We start from the raw sequence: 15,889 nt of genomic DNA on the forward strand, positions 1-15,889 counted from the left end.
CTTCTTTCAGCCCTGGAGGGCGTCACTCTTCCTGTTTTCTCTGGAACAGGCCAACACAAGTCTGCCCTCCTGTCCTCACGCTCACAAGCATTCAGAGGGAGCAGTGGTGATTCAAGAGAAGCCACTCCGGGTGCCCTGGGCGGGGCATGACTCAACACTGGTGAGGCACTTGGGGAGGCTTTATTCAGACGGACAGTCCATTGTCTGCACCTCTGCGCCAGCTCGGGCTCCAGTTGGCAGTTTTAGCAGCATTAAACCTGCACAGCACATGATGGGCACATGAACCTCTTTCTGAGTGGACAACAACCTGTGAATCAAAGCCAGCCGGCGTGACCCCTGACCACATGGCTTCACAATGGTGGTGGTTGACAGGTGGCTGGGTTCCAGGCCAGGCATTCAGGCAAGTGGATTGGTTCCATATTTATTCACTCTCTATTTTGTTTGGCTAAAAATCTCAAGCAGATTCTACCCAGAGGTTAAGGAGCCCAGTCTACCCTGAGGATTAGTTGCATTTCAGAAGGCCTGGATCTGGGATCAGGGAGGGAAAGCTGGCCTTGCCCATTTCCTCAGTCATGACAGACATCACCAACCCGCCGTAGAACCCTACCTGAGATCACAGGCCAGGAAGCGGCAGGGTGGGGACTGGACTCCAGGATGGTGCATGCTGCAGTCTGTGTTCATTCTGTACTTCGATTTGATGATTCATAGTTTTGAGCCCGTACTTGGTGTCTGCCTCCTTGGAAGGGAAAATGCTCAAAGGGTCATGGATGCATCCAAATCCTAGCGGGCACGATCGCTTCCTTCATCGCCAGGGAGCATCAGTAAGATGGAACATTTGCCTTGCCAGAGCTGAAAGAAACCCCTAGAGACCTTCTGTCCACCCCTCCTGTTTTGCAGGTAGGGGAAGATAGGGTTCCTAGGAAGTAAGGAGCTCCAAGACCACAAAACCAGGCTCAGACTCCTGATCCCTCACCCCAGAGCTTCCTCCCACCAATCTGCTTTTCTTCTCCAGCAGCTGATGGAGGACATGGAGTATTTCTCATCTGGCTGCTTGCTCTCTGGTTTATGGTGTCAAATTCCTGGGGAGGCTCACCTTCCTCTTGTTCCATCTGTCCCAGCCCTTCGAAAGCAGGCTGTACAGTCCCTCTCTATTCCTAAGGTTGTATGCCTTTGCCTCCACCCTCTCCTGGGATTTCTACAGCTTTTCCCACCCCCCACCCCCCCCCCCCCGCCTGTCCTCTGAGCCCCCATCCTGGTATTGCTCCCTCTGCCACAGGGAAGGAGCCAATCCTGGTTCCTGCCCCCCCACTTCCACTGAGCCCCCTGGCTCTGGTTCCCACCACCACGGCCCCCTGGTTCCACCACCTCCCACTGCCATGGGGTCCATCCAGGGGGGCCTAATGGTCAGGCAGGCCCAGCCAACAAGGTGACACACCCTTTTGTGTGGCCACAAACTAGCACAGCTGTGAAAAGTCCTAACAGTCCAGAGACTTTGGAAAACTTTTTACTCTTTTTTTTACAAAAATGACATATTTTCCCTTGGAAAAATAATTAGATACATATGAGTTTTTTTTGTTTTGTTTTGTTTTGTTTTAAAGGTAAATTGGCGCAACTGGGTAGCTCAGCTCAGGTCATGATCTCAGGGTCGTGAGCTCAGTGTGGAATCTGCTGTTCCTCTCCCTCTGCCCCTCCCCCATCAAATAACTAAATGAAATCTTTAAAATAAATAAATAAACAAAGCAAACCATAATGAATATTAATTCAGTACCTACTATTTTCTAAACACAATACACATGTTAGCTCATTTAATCCTCAAATGAGAAATCCCACAGGACAAATGACACAGTTTCTTCAGCAAATAAATGGCAAGGAAAAAACATGAGAGGAAATAGTATTTAGATTTAAAAAGATTTAAAAGTGTTATCAGGGCAGCCCAGGTGGCTCAGCGGTTTAGTGCCGCCTTCAGTCTAGGGCATGATCCTGGAGACCCGGGATCAAGTCCCACGTCAGGCTCCCTGCATGGAGCCTGCTTCTCCCTCTGCCTCTCTCTCTCTCTCTCTCTCTCTCTCTCTCTGTGTGTGTGTGTGTCTCATGAATAAATAAATAAAATCTTAAAAAATAAATAAATAAAAGTGTTATCAACTGTAGGGAGATGGGATGGGAAGACATGTGACAAAGCACAGTAACAGGTTAGTGGTTGAGTCTAGGGGATTATGCTGGAGCCCACAGTACAATTCTTCCTCCTTTGCTGAATGTTTGAATATTGTCCTAATAAAATGCTGGGAAAAAGTATATATCAGCCAAATGTAATATGTGGATCTTGCAGATCCTGATTCGAGCAAATCAAGTTAAAAGGCATTTATGGGACAGTTGAGGATGATTTAACACTGGTTAGATATTAGATGATCTTAAGAAATTGTTTTAAAAGGGCTGCCTGGGTGGCTCAGTCAGTTAAGCATCTGCCTTTAGCTCAGGTCATGATCCCACGGTCCTGGGATGGAGCCCCACATTAGGCTTCCTGCTCAGTACAGAGTCTGCTTCTCTCTCTCTCTCTCTTTCTCTCTCTCTCTCTCCCTCCTTCTGTCCCTCCCTACTGCTCATTCTATCTCTCAAAGAAATAAAATCTTTAAAAAAAATTGTTTTTAAAAAAATTTAGGTGTGATCACGGTATTGCAATTCTCTCTCTCTCTCTCTCTCTCTCTCTTTTAAGATTTTATTTATTGGGATCCCTGGGTGGCACAGCGGTTTAGCGCCTGCCTTTGGCCCAGGGCGCGATCCTGCAGACCTGGGATCGAATCCCATGTCGGGCTCCCAGTGCATGGAGCCTGCTTCTCCCTCTGCCTGTGTCTCTGCCTCTCTCTCTCTGTGTGACTATCATAAAAATAAAAAAATAAAAAAGAAAGAAAGAAAGAAAAATACGATTTCATTTATTTATTCATGAGAGACAGAGAGAGAGAGAGAGAGAGAGACATATCCAGAGGGAGAAGCAGACTCCCTGTGGGGAGCCTGATGAGGGACTCGATCCCAGGACCCCAGGATCAAAACCTGAGCTGAAGGCAGACTCTCAACCACTGAGCCACCCACGTGCCCCATAGTGATTCTTTTCTAAAGAGTCTGCGGTTCACTTTAAAATAGCCAGCAGGAGAAAGTACAGATGAAACACCATTGGCAATTATACTGCAGTTGATTAGTGGAGGTCCATTGGATGATTCCTTCTTTTGTGAGGGGTTGAAAATGCCTATAATAAAGAATTTTTAATAGGTGGGTACTATTATTTTGCAGTTAAGGAAACGGAACTGAGGTTTAGAATGCCAAGTTATTCGCCTGAGATCACCCAGCTAGTAAATCCCTTAATATGGATTAAAGAATATTTCCTACCTGACATCCCATCTCTCATTCTCCACACCCTGATAATATCCATCTAAAACTTCGATACACTTAAAAGGATTTTGCATACTTTAAAATATAAATATACTGCGTGACTCTACCCTTGTGTAACACAAATTATGTCAGTGTGTCCTTGAGCAGATATTTCTGATGCAGAGCTACGGAAAAGGAGCTAAGCCACGTAGTGCACCTCCTAAGCTGAGCACTCTCACCTGGGCCATTTAGAGGACACTCGCTGGTCCTCCACCTTCATTATCGCGCAAATTATTGTCCCCATTTTCACAGAGAAGGAAACGAACTCAGGAAGGAGAAGTGGATCATCCAAGGTCACAGAGCTAATCACTGATAAGAAATTCATGCATGTATCTGATAGTGTGACTCGAGAAAGGAGTCCTCACCTGGAACCCCAGGAAGGCAGCAATCTTGTCTGCTTTCCTCACCACCTCACCTGACAGGAGAGACCAAGACTCACTAAATGGACAAAGGAACTCAGAGAGGCACGCGGCTCTCCGCCAGAGGGCTAGACACTCTTTAAAAAAAAAAAAAAAAAAATTGTGGTAAAATACACATGATCTAAAATTTGCCTTCTTACCCATTTTTAAGTGTACAGTTCTGTAACGTGAAATGTTCACATTGTTGTAGCACCATCACTGCCATCCATCTCCAGAACTTTCTCATCTTCCCAAACCGAAACTCTGTTCCCATTAAACACGACCCCTCCACCCCCCAGCCCCTGAAACCACCATCTGACGGCTCGAGTGCCTCATATAAGTGGCCTCATACAATATTTGTCCTTTAGTGACTAGCTTGTCTCACTTAGCCAAATGTCTTCAACATTGATTGAGTTGTAACATATGTCAGAATTTCCTTTCTTTTTTTTGAGGCTAATGAATAATAGTCCCTCATATGGATATACCCCCATTGGATTTATCCATCAATGGACATTTGGGTTGTTTCTGCCTTTGAACATAGGTGTGCACACATCTCTTTGAAGCCCGGTTTTTTCCGTATGGGTAGATGTCCGGGGTAGGATTGCTGGATCATACGGCAATTCTTTTTTTCTAGGACCCTTTGGAATCCATTTTTTATGCTGTATTCTTCACCTAATTATGAGCCTTTCTGTGTTGCCATGTTTTTGTCATTTGGGTGGCCAGTTGTAGGTCCCAGTGAGGTGAGTTCCTCCTGTACCCTCTTTCCTGTCTCTGCCTGGTCCACCCAAGTTAACCTAGCCCTCATGACTCAGCTTCAGGGACTCAGACTACCTTAGGGCACCCGAAAGCAACTGGGATTTCCCTTTGAAACCCCTTCCTAATTTACATTAGGTGATTCTTTGGAACTTCATGTTGGGAAAGTTTCCTCCTCACTCTGGAGCCAGCAATGGCTGCAGTCTTGTTCTCTGCCCTCTCCTGCACCTACTGCTAAGTCTATCAGCAGGTTTGCATGATCAAATATATTGAAATAGTTAAGTAATTACCTCCTCTCCTGGGGGCTATTTCCAACTTTTCAATATTATTAACAAAGCAACTACAAAGAGAGGATTTTTTTTAATGCTGTTGAACCAGTTCCTTAAGATTTATTTCCAGGGATGTTTCCAGTAACATGTCACCAGATTTGGGGTTGGGAGGAGGAAATGAAAGAAAATGGCGGACAAGGTGCCAGTCACGAACCAGGGAGCCGGAAGGAAGTATACATGGTGAGGGAAACCAGTTTTGGCCTGCTCCTTTCCCATCCCATTTCAGATAATCCCTGTAGTGGGTAGAATGTGTCCAGAAGATGTGTCTACCTAGAATCTGTAACTGTGACCTTATTTGGGTAAAGGGTTTTGGTAAATATAATTAACTTCTGAATCTTAAGATGACATCATGATGGATTAGAGTAGGCCCTAAATCTAATGACAATCCTTAGAAGAGGAGGGGAAACAGAAACAGAGCAGAAGGTAGACAGAGGCAGAGATTAGAAGGATGCGTCTTCTGGCCAAGGAATGCCAAGAACTGCTGATAGCCAGCAAAGCTAGGAGAGAGGCATGGGACAGGTTCCCCCTTGGAGCCCCAGAAACAACCAACACCTCGACTTTAGACTTCTGGCCACCTGAACTATGAGAGAATACATGTCTGTTATTTCAAGGCTCGTGCCTGTGGTAATTTGTTATGACAGACACAGGAGATGAATACAGTGCCCATCTCTGCAGTCCTTCTGGAAGGACACAGCTACCGTTCAGGCTGGAGTTGGGCTCATGCACAGGTGTCACTGTGTTGGGTGCTCTGCTCTGTCAGAGGGAACCCCCCAGGTATGCAGTGGGTGTTGATGTTGGGGTCTCAGCCCACTGGGGATACCAGGGTGTGAAATGCAGTGAGTGTAGCCACTGGCAATCCATCTGGGAAAACAAAATGATGTTCTTTTCATACATCACACACAAATTCATACATCATGCACACAGATGAGGCCCCGGTCTTGAGAAACAGAACTTTGAATGATTTAGTAGAAAATATAAGCCATTATTTCTATGACCTTGGTGTAGGGAAGGATTTCCTAAACAAGATAAACCTTAGTGCATGAAGCATTTGACTACATGAAAATTAAAAGCTTCTGTACATCAAAGGATAAATAAGTGTAAATGCAAGCTGAAGACCCACAGAAAAGCCTTGCTGTGCAGGGTAGGACCTAGGATTTACAAAGAATTCCTACAAATCAACAGAAAGATAACTCTTAAGTCCAACTGTAAAATGGACAAACGTATGAATAGGGAATTCACCAAAGCACAATCAATAACCTAGGAAAAGATGTTCAATTTCATTAAAAAATTGGAGGTGGGAGGACAAATTAAATGGCGGTGGTGTGCCACTGCTCCTCCGTCAGGTTGTCAGACAGTGAAAAAGTCAGGAAGCCATGAGGATGGTGGAGAAGCAGGAAAGCCTGCATCCTGTTGGCAAATGTGCGTTGGTGCAACCTGCATGGAGACCAAAGGCCTCACATATGTCATGGGGTGAACCGTGCCGCCCTCCTACCCAAATCCATACATTAAAGTCCTAATGCCTCTGAATATGATTCTATTTGGAGGTAGTTCTTTAAAAAGGTGATTAAGCTAAAATGAGGTCATGTGAGTGGGCCTACTCCAACATGACTGGCGTCCATATACAAAGGGTAACATTTGGCCACAGAGACAGAAATGCACAGAGAGGAAGCGATGAGAAGACTCAGGGGGAGAATGGCCTTTGCAAGCCCAGGGATGCCAGCCTGTGGCTGTCAGAGGCTGGGAGCAAACTAGACACTAGGCCTGGAATGTATTCTCCCCTCCTGGCCTTCGGCGGAACCCATGTTGACAACACCTTTATTTTGAACTTTAGCCTCCAGAACTGTGGGAAGATAAATTTCTGTTGTTTGAGCCATGCATCAGTGATGCTGTATCATGGTGGCCCCAGAAAACCAATACAGCCATCAACCAAAGAGTGGCTCATAGACTGTGGCCTATCCATTTGGTGGGATATTACCTGAGAGTGTCAGCAGTCGACAGAAGCAAGCCGCAGAGGGATGCAGATGGCATGATACCATTTACATAGATGTGGACACACAAAAACGCTGTGTCTAGTTTCTCCGAGCATAAATGAATAGCAGTGGCATCAAAACACGCATGAGAAGAGACACACAGGATAGTGGTGACATATCCCCTTCTTAAAAAGGATTGAAGAAAATAAGGTAAAATTCGTGCATTCAACAAACACTGCCCACAGGTGAGGGGCAGGAGTGGGCTCCATGCAAAACTGTACACAAGAGTCTGGGTTCATGCTCCTTAATTCACGATCCTTCTCTGGCACTCGTCACCCCTTCTCCCAGCAGACATCCTGAGGGTTTCTTCGTTTACAGGGTGAGTTTCACAAAGCAGTATTTTGCCCATATTTCTGAGCATGCACACACACACACACACAGACTCCAGAAAGAGCAGCACGACATAGCAATTTTCTTTCCCTATTTTTTTTTCATAAAGAAACACAAAACTTCAGATACACCTTTCACATCATGGTAATAGGAAAGAAAAGAACTAAAATATGCAGAGAAAGAAGCTGCCAGCAAGACAAAAACAAACTCAGTTTCCAGCAACAAAGGCATGCAAATCCCAGAGCCTGTAAGCCTAGGAAGGCCCAGGAGGAGATGCAAAGAGTAAACAAATTTATGGAAAATGCTGAATCTCGCCAGTGGCCAGAATCCCACCTCCCACCCCGCACCGCCACCGGCTCCTGTCAGGGGGCCCCTGAGGGTTCTGAGAGCAGGATCTGAATCAGCCAGGAGTCTGCTGTGTGCCAACTCAGTGAGCACCTCCCTGGGCACCAGGGTGCTGGAGGAGGAGGATGCCTGGTGTCCTGGGAGGAGGCATAGCATCCTCCAGCAGCCGTGTGGCAGGAGGGGCCCCAGCCTTGCATCCAGTCAGCTGGTCTTCTACTCACAGCACGTCTCTGGCGGGCTGGTGGGGGTTTGGGAACAGGGATCCTCTGATTTTACTAGACTTACCGACTTGTCCTGCCCGGGATAGGCTTCACTTTAGCCCTGGAAATCCCGCATCTCAGGGAAACGGGGATGGTGGTCACCTTACATCTTCCAGATGAGGAAACAGGAGAAGAGGGGGGAAGTGAGCAGACTGAGACCAAGTCGCTGTGCCGGGGTTGGAAGCCTGTAGGAGTCCACAGCAGAGGGATGGCGAAGATGGAGAAGTCAGAAGCATCCAGATCAAAGCAACTTTGAGGAAGCCCACACATGTGTTCCTTGAGATAAGAGTAGTTAGTCCTCAATGCTGGGTCAGGGCTGGTGAGGCGGGCAGGCCTGGCTACCACCTGAGTCAGGACCGGGCAGACTGTTTCCTTGGGAAAGCTATTTGGCAGCCTGTAGTTAACACTGCAAAATTGTTCATACCCTTTGACTGAATAATATTATGCTTGGAAAATGATTCTAAGGAAATTATCCTTTTTTTTTAAGAATTAAAAAGCTATTGGAAAGAAAATGTTCTCTGCAGAATTATCTGGAAGGGAAAATAAACCTGAAGAGTCCACACAGGGCAATGGCTTCGTACATCATGACCCATCTGGCCAGGGACATGGTCACATAGCCACAAAAATGTAACTGATGACTACACAGCGACACAGGAAACTCTTATGATGTGAAGTAGTATCTTATGGAACAGAATAACAATCCTAAATGTCTTGTACCTGCAACTTTACAAAATGCTTCCCATCAAGGACCAGGCTGGAATGGGAATAGGTGGGTTTGGTGGGGATAAAGCAAGATTCTGTTTTCTTTTTAAGATTTATTTATTTGCTTGAGAGAGAAAGCGAGAGCGCATGTGCACAAGTGGGGGCAGAAGCAGAGGGAGAGAATCTCAAGCAGATTCCCCGATGAGCATGGAGTCGGGCAAAGTGGGGCTCAATCTCCGGACTCTGAGATCACGACCTGATCTGAAACCAAGAGTCAGATGCTTAACTGACCGGGCCACCCAGACACCTCAGGGAAGATTCTTTTACAATTTAAAGATTATTATTTTTTAAAGATTTTATTTATTTATTTGAGAGAGTGACAGAGCAAGCATGAACAAGGTGGTGGGGGGATGGGCAGAGGGAGAGGGAGAAGCAGACTCCCCTCTGAGCAGGGAGCCCATGTGGGGCTTGATCCGAGGACCCTGGGATCACGACCTGAGCCGAAGGCAGACGCTCAACCACCTGAGCCACCCAGGCGCCCCTTAAAGATTATTTTTAGTCCCCTTATATCATCTTTTGCAAATCAAGGGAAGGAAGCTAGGAATTTTCTGCACAGATAGGGTCATGCACATTGTCAAAGACACCACTTGCCAAGATGGTCTTTGTGGCTCTGGTGGAAATAGCAGATGATTGCAAGAAGCCTGAATACTCATCAGGAGGTGAATGCTTCAATAAAATGGGTATATCCATACAAGGAGGACTACATGGCTGTTAAAAAAAATAGGGCAGCTGTATGGCTATGGGATGATTATTAAGATGCATTAAGTAAGAAAGGCCGAGTACAGGAGGGTGTAGAGAATGCTGTTTGGGGGAAAACGACACACATACATATATGCCTATATTCCCATGCAGGCAGAGAGAGACTGGTGCTGAACGGACATGCTAGAACTCCGTGGAAGACAAAGATGGCAGGGAGCCTGGGTGGCTCAATCAGTTAAGCATCTGCCTTCAGCTCAGGTCATGATCCCAGGGTCCTGGAATTGAGCTCCCGGTCCAGCTGCCTGTTCAGCAGGGAGCCTGCTTCTCCCTCTCCCTCTGCTGTTCCCCTTGCTTGTGCTCCCTCTCTGTGTCAAATAAACACATAAAGTCTTTTTTTTAAAAACACATAAAGTCTTTAAAGAAGAAGAAGAAGAAGACGACGACGACGACAAAGATGAGAAGGCAGTAACTTCCATTCTGTGCATTTGGTACCTGTAGGGAGATAAATGGTGAATCCGAAAGGATATGTTCTCGTCCTCATCCCCAGAACCTATGAAAAAATCTCTGCAGATGTAATTAAGTTGAGAATTTCCAGATGAAGTCATACTGGATTACCTGGGTTGGCCCTAAATCCAATAACGAGTGTCCTTATAGATGACACACAGAGGAGACACTCAGAGAAGAGGGGAGGCCATGTGAGGATGGAAGCAGAGATGGGAGGGATGTGGTCACAAGCCAAGAACACCTGCACCTCTGGAAGCTGGAAGACAGGAGGAAGGATCCTCCCTTAGGGCCTTCCAAGGAAGCCCACACCTTGATTTCAGACTCTCGCCTCCAGAACTGTAAGAGGATAGGTTTCTGTTGTATTAAGCCCACCAGCTTATGGTGATTTGTCATGGTAACCCTGGAAAACAGCCTGGCCTGCTTGGTGAATGACCTGCTGGGTGGTTCAGAAGGGGGTTACCTTGGAGGTACTGACTGGGAGGGAGATGGGGACTTGGGGTCAAGTTCTGCATTTTGATCTAAGTGCTAGTTTCTCAGAGTAAACATGTAAAAAGCCATGGAGCTGTATACTTAAGATTTTATGGTATATGTTACACCCTAATTTTCTTAAAGATTAAAATGGAATGATGGGTCAGGAGATACTCTACAGAGAGCTAGACACCTCATTTTAAGGTGCTTTCATGTGGAGTGACAAAAAAAAAAAAGTTTTGTATTCAGCACAAAAAGTCGGTACATGGGGATTCCCAGGAACCTTCCTTCCAGCAGCAGATGGGATTTGGGCAATGACATGCACGCCTTTCCCCAGCAGGTCGTTCACCAAGCGCTGGTGGCTGGCCAGCCTGCCTGCCTGCTGGGGACCTGCATCGGCCATGCTTGCCATGACACTGATTTGCTTTCAGCCTCCCACCCATCTGGAAGGCAGCACCACCTGCCCTCCAGGAGCTCCCAGCCTGGTGGGTGGACAGCAAGTGCCTACTTGGTCCTTCACACAGATGCTGGGCTGGAATGGGCGGATGTCCAGGATGCTGCAGGGAGGTCGGAGGTAAGGTGCTCGTTCCACAGGATGTGGAAGGAAGAGCACTGCTGTGCCTGACAGGGGAGGGAGAAAAGATTGCCTGGAGAAGGATCTTCCCAGGCAAGGGGAACTTCACGTGCAAAGGCATCAAACATGAAAAAAAAAAAAAAAAGATACAGAACATCTGGGGAACTGCTTACTGTGGCTGGGAGGGTGGGCTGTGGCAGCTGAGGAAGGTGCCAGCATCCTGGAGCCCCAGCAGTGCTGAGGCTGCTCACTTATGGTCTAGGGGCTGCTTTCCTCCTCTGGAAGGCAGAGCTAACCTGGCCTGCTGCAAGCTCTTATAGGTTTGAGGAGGCGCCAAAGAGGTAACAGGAATATCATGTGGATCACCACCCGCTCCTAAAAGATGGTTTTCAGGAGGTGGGTGAGGGGAAGGGGTAACAGGGGGGTGGGCATTAGGAGGGTACTTGATGGAATGAGCACCGGGTGTTGTATGCAACTGATGAATCGCTAAATTCTACCCCTGAAACTAATAATGCAGTGAATGTTAATTAAATTGAATTTAAATAATTTTTTTTTAAAAGATGGTTTTCACTGTTGCTGTCCTTGTGAGCTTGTACTTTAGATTCATACAGCTCATTCGACCCAGGAAACTGTTCATATGTTCATCCACTCATTCAGCGTGTACTTATTGGGTGCCTACTATGTGCCAAGACCTGCTCTTTTTTTTTTTAAATATTTTTTTATTTTATTTATTCATAGAGACACAGAGAGAGGCAGAGACACAGGCAGAGGGAGAAGCAGGCTCCATGCAGGGAGCCCGATGTGGGACTCGATCCCGGGTCCAGGATCACGCCCCGGGCTGCAGGTGGCACTAAACCGCTGCGCCACCAGGGCTGCCCCAAGCCCTGCTCTTGATGCTGCAGACAGAGATGCTTGGCAAAGAGGACAAATTCACGACATCTAAGGTATTTTAGGCGCTGTTAAAAGCTAAGAAGAGAAATAAAGTGGGGATGGAGGATAAGGAGTGGGGAGGGTTTGATTTTAGGTAGGATGGGCCCTTTAGTTTGGTTCTGGAATGCATCTCACTCTCCAGGTACACAGTAAGTGCTCAAAACATTTTGTTGTGGTTGTTGGATGAATCCTAAAACACAAAGAGCAAAGAGACCTTGAAGATCATCTGCTCCCAAACTCAGTTTACAGATGAGGAAGCTGAGGCACGGGGAGGCTAAACCGCCAGCCACTGGTCACTGCAGCCATGGAGTGACCCAGCAAGGAAGATGCCCAGGCCGTTTGCTGTGTGACCCACGGCGCTCCTGCTCCGCACACACTACAACAGACACAGGGCAACTCCTCATCCACTTGGGGCTGGAAGCTCTTCGAAGCCTATGGAGCCAGCCCTGTTCTGGATGAGGGGGACACAGGGTTGGCTCGGTGCTGGCACTGGACACTGAGCCTTGCCTGTGCCCCAGTCCGGCTGGGTGACAGCAGCCTCCTCAGCAACTTCAAGACCATGAAGGATGCACCTTGCTGCTCCTCTGCTCCCTGCCGTGAGTCTGTAGCTTCTTGGCTAACAGGGAGCCCAGCCAGCTGTGAGCATCCACACGTGGCCAGCACCCACGGGCTCCAGGCCTGGCCCTGTGGTGGCACCCAGGGGAAGGGCTCCGGGGTGTGCAAGGCATAGGTCCCACCCTCCAGGCGCTGCTGTCAGGGGGGCCCGGGAACTCAGGCCTGCGGAGCAGGGGCAGGAGCGCAGGGTTGGGAGCGGGGTGGGGGCAGCAGCACTGCAGGTGGGCCGTGGAGGGGGCTGAGCTGGAGGTGGTGGGGAAGGGACAGGAAGGCCGGCAGGAGGATGGGCAGGTGGGGTGGGCAGGTGCCGTCCGTACTCCCCAGAAGGGCAGCGTCACAACCCCCGTCGTCGTGTCTGTGCTGAGCAGGGCAGCAAGGCGGAATGAGGCCAAGATGCCTCTCTAGGGGCTTTGAGATTCCACATTCGCATCCCAGGTCTCCGTGTCACCTTGGGCCTGTCACCTGACCTCTCTGAGCCTCAGTCTCCTGCTCTGAAACAGGATAAAGAGCCCTTCCTGGGCTGTTGGGAGGATCCAGCGAGCACAGCACACAGGCAGGAGCCGCTCCCAGGATCGTGAGCTTGACAAGGACTGACTGAGCAAGGGGAAGGGCTGTGGCTCCCGGCTTCCTGGGGGCGGACGGACAAAGTGAGGTGCGTGGGGCTGGGGGGGGCAGGGGGGCGTTCACCCAGCCTGGCAGGGTCCGGGTCGGGGGGCTCCCTGGAGGAATGACAAATAAGAGCTGCAGAAAGAGGGGCCCCTCTGTGCGGAGGCGAGGGAGGGCCGGCACGAGCGAAGCCTGCTGGGGTGCAGGGGGTGGCCTGCCTCACCTGCTGTTGTCCTGATAACAGGTGTGGGGAGCCCCTGGCCTTCGGTGGCGGCAGTGGGCAGGAAGGCTAGACGTCCTGTGGGGGGCCGGCCGGGCCTCTCTGACCAACCTGGACCCACATCCCACATACCCCCCCGCCGCCAGCACCCCAGCGTTCACGTAGGCGAAACCCTGCCTGACGTTATCTGCGTCTAGAATCTGACTTCATTTTACATATAAATGCAAATGTCCCTTCCCTGCCCAGTTTAATAGTCCCTGAATTTTCCAGGAGTGCAACCACCATGTCAATAGAGGGAAAGTTGTTCTTTGTTTCTTTTGGACAGTAACTAACAGCTGGTCACCACTTCTAAAAATCGCATCGCCAATGGCCCCATCCAGAGGCACACCTGTGACCGTCTGTGCTTGTGGCCATTGCCTTCCTGGGGATCCTCGAACGGGGCAAGCTTCTCATTCCTTCTTTCTATCTTTGAGAGGGTCCAGCATCCCCACATATGATTTTATGACAAATGACCTTCCTATTAATCCTTCTCCTTCCTATTATCACTAGGGCATTATGTTGATGTTGTTGGCAGTCACACGCACAGGTGAATTCTCTACCTGTGAATTCAGCTTCAGGATAGAAAGTCACATTACAAAATACTAGTTTATAAACGAAGCGGCAGGTCTGAATGTTTTCGAGCCCCTGAGTCAGGAGCTGGGGAAATGGTTTTGTGACAGTGAGCCAGGGCTGAAAAGACAGGCGCCAGCCCTCAGGGCGCCCGCCAAGAAACATTGCACACCGCGGAATGAAGCAGTGGCAGGGGGATCTAAACGACGCCCTCAGGTGGAAACTGAAAAAGCACCTTTGCCTGATGTTGACCCATCTCTGTTCTGATATGTGCATCCCATGTGAGGATGCAGCTCTGAGACCAGCCGTGCGCATGTGGCTGCCCCTCTTCAGGTGAGAAAGGTAGAGGTTCTTTATGGTGGATGAGATTTTTTAAGATTTTATTTATTCATTCATGAGAGACACAGAGACAGGGAAGCAGAGACATAGGCAGAGGGAGAAACAGGCTCCCTGCGGGAAGCCTGATGCAGGACTCGATCCCAGGACCACGGTGGGATCACGACCTGAGCTGAAGGCAGATGCTCAAGCACTGAGCCACCCAGGCGACTGGGTGGATAAGATTTTGAATTGGAATCCACCTCACATACAGTCTGTGGGGAATGTGACTGACCCACTGAATGAGGGCAGGAAATGCCAAATGGAAGACACTTCTAGGTTACTTGGATCAAGTGCATGTTCTTGTATTCGCCAAAAGAGAAAGAGAGAGAGAGATGTCCTTTATATTAACAAAAAATGTACTTTCCTCTGTGGAAAAGTGCACATACTTAAAAACTATCAGGAGGAGTGTCTATTTCCAACCTGCCTGGACCCCCCATGGTTGTGCCCTGTCACCTAGAGGGATGAGGCTGGAGAGTCGGCCGTTGGCCAGATGACCAAAGGGCTTGTGAATCATGTCGAGGAGCCACAACTTAATCCTACGTTAATGGGAAGCCGTTGGTGGATGTTGAGCAGGAACCTATATGATCAAATTTGCATTTTAGAAAAGTCATTCTAGGGATCCCTGGGTGGTGCAGCGGTTTAGCGCCTGCCTCTGGCCCAGGGCGTGATCCTGGAGACCCGGGATCGAATCCCACGTCGGGCTCCCGGTGCATGGAGCCTGCTTCTCCCTCTGCCTGTGTCTCTGCCCCTCTCTCTCTCTCTCTCTCTCTGTGTGACTATCATAAATAATTAAAGAAAAAAAAATTAAAAAAAAAAAAAAGAAAAGTCATTCTGGCTACAGGCTGGATAGTGGACGGGGGAGGCTGAGACCGGAGGCAGGGAGGTTATTCAGGAGGCTGGGGGCTCGGGCAAGGGGAGAGAATGGTGGCCCAGACTATCTAGGGGCAAGAAATGACAGCAGGGGCCATGCAGGGGGCAGACGAAGGTGGCCAGAGTTCTCTGGAGGGTGGGGGTGGGGGACAGAGCTGGCCTGTCTTGTTGGGGGTGGGCAGGGGACAGCGGGCTGGATTAACAGCGGGCATGGAGGAGAGTGGTCCTGTGCAGGCACCGCCCACACAATCCTCCAGCAAACCCCTTGGGCAGGTCCATCAGGATTGGTGTCACCATGAGTACAGACAAGGAAACGGGGACTTGCACAGGACTGACCGCCATGACCAACGCGCAGGAGTGAGCGCCTCGGCCAAGGTGTGGGGGTGACGGCCTCGGCCACGGCGCAGGAGGGCGGGCGGCGCGGCCAATGCGCCCGCCTGTCGGAGGTTGCAGAGCTCCTTCAGAGGCACCTTGACAGGTCGGACGGCTGATGCGTGCTGAGGAGGAGAGCGCGTCTCGGGGACTGCCCGGCCCTGCTGACCCGCTCGGGAGCACGGAGCAGTTGCTCTGCCGGCCGCAGCCCCGGACCCCCTGGCGTGGACGCGCTGCCCCAAGCAGGGGCGGGCCAGGCCCACCCCAACCTCCCGAGGCCTGGGCTAGCCCGCGTGTCCGCGTGTCCGAGCAGGACTCCCGCTCCGCGGCGCCTCCAGCGTCACAGGAAGAACCCCCCGGGCCTACCCAGAGGCCGGCCCCAGCCGAGACCCGGCGAGGCGCGGAGGGACCCTGCGC

Source organism: Canis lupus, chromosome 5 (genome assembly GCF_003254725.2).
Source record: "Canis lupus dingo isolate Sandy chromosome 5, ASM325472v2, whole genome shotgun sequence".
Lineage (NCBI taxonomy): Eukaryota > Metazoa > Chordata > Mammalia > Carnivora > Canidae > Canis > Canis lupus.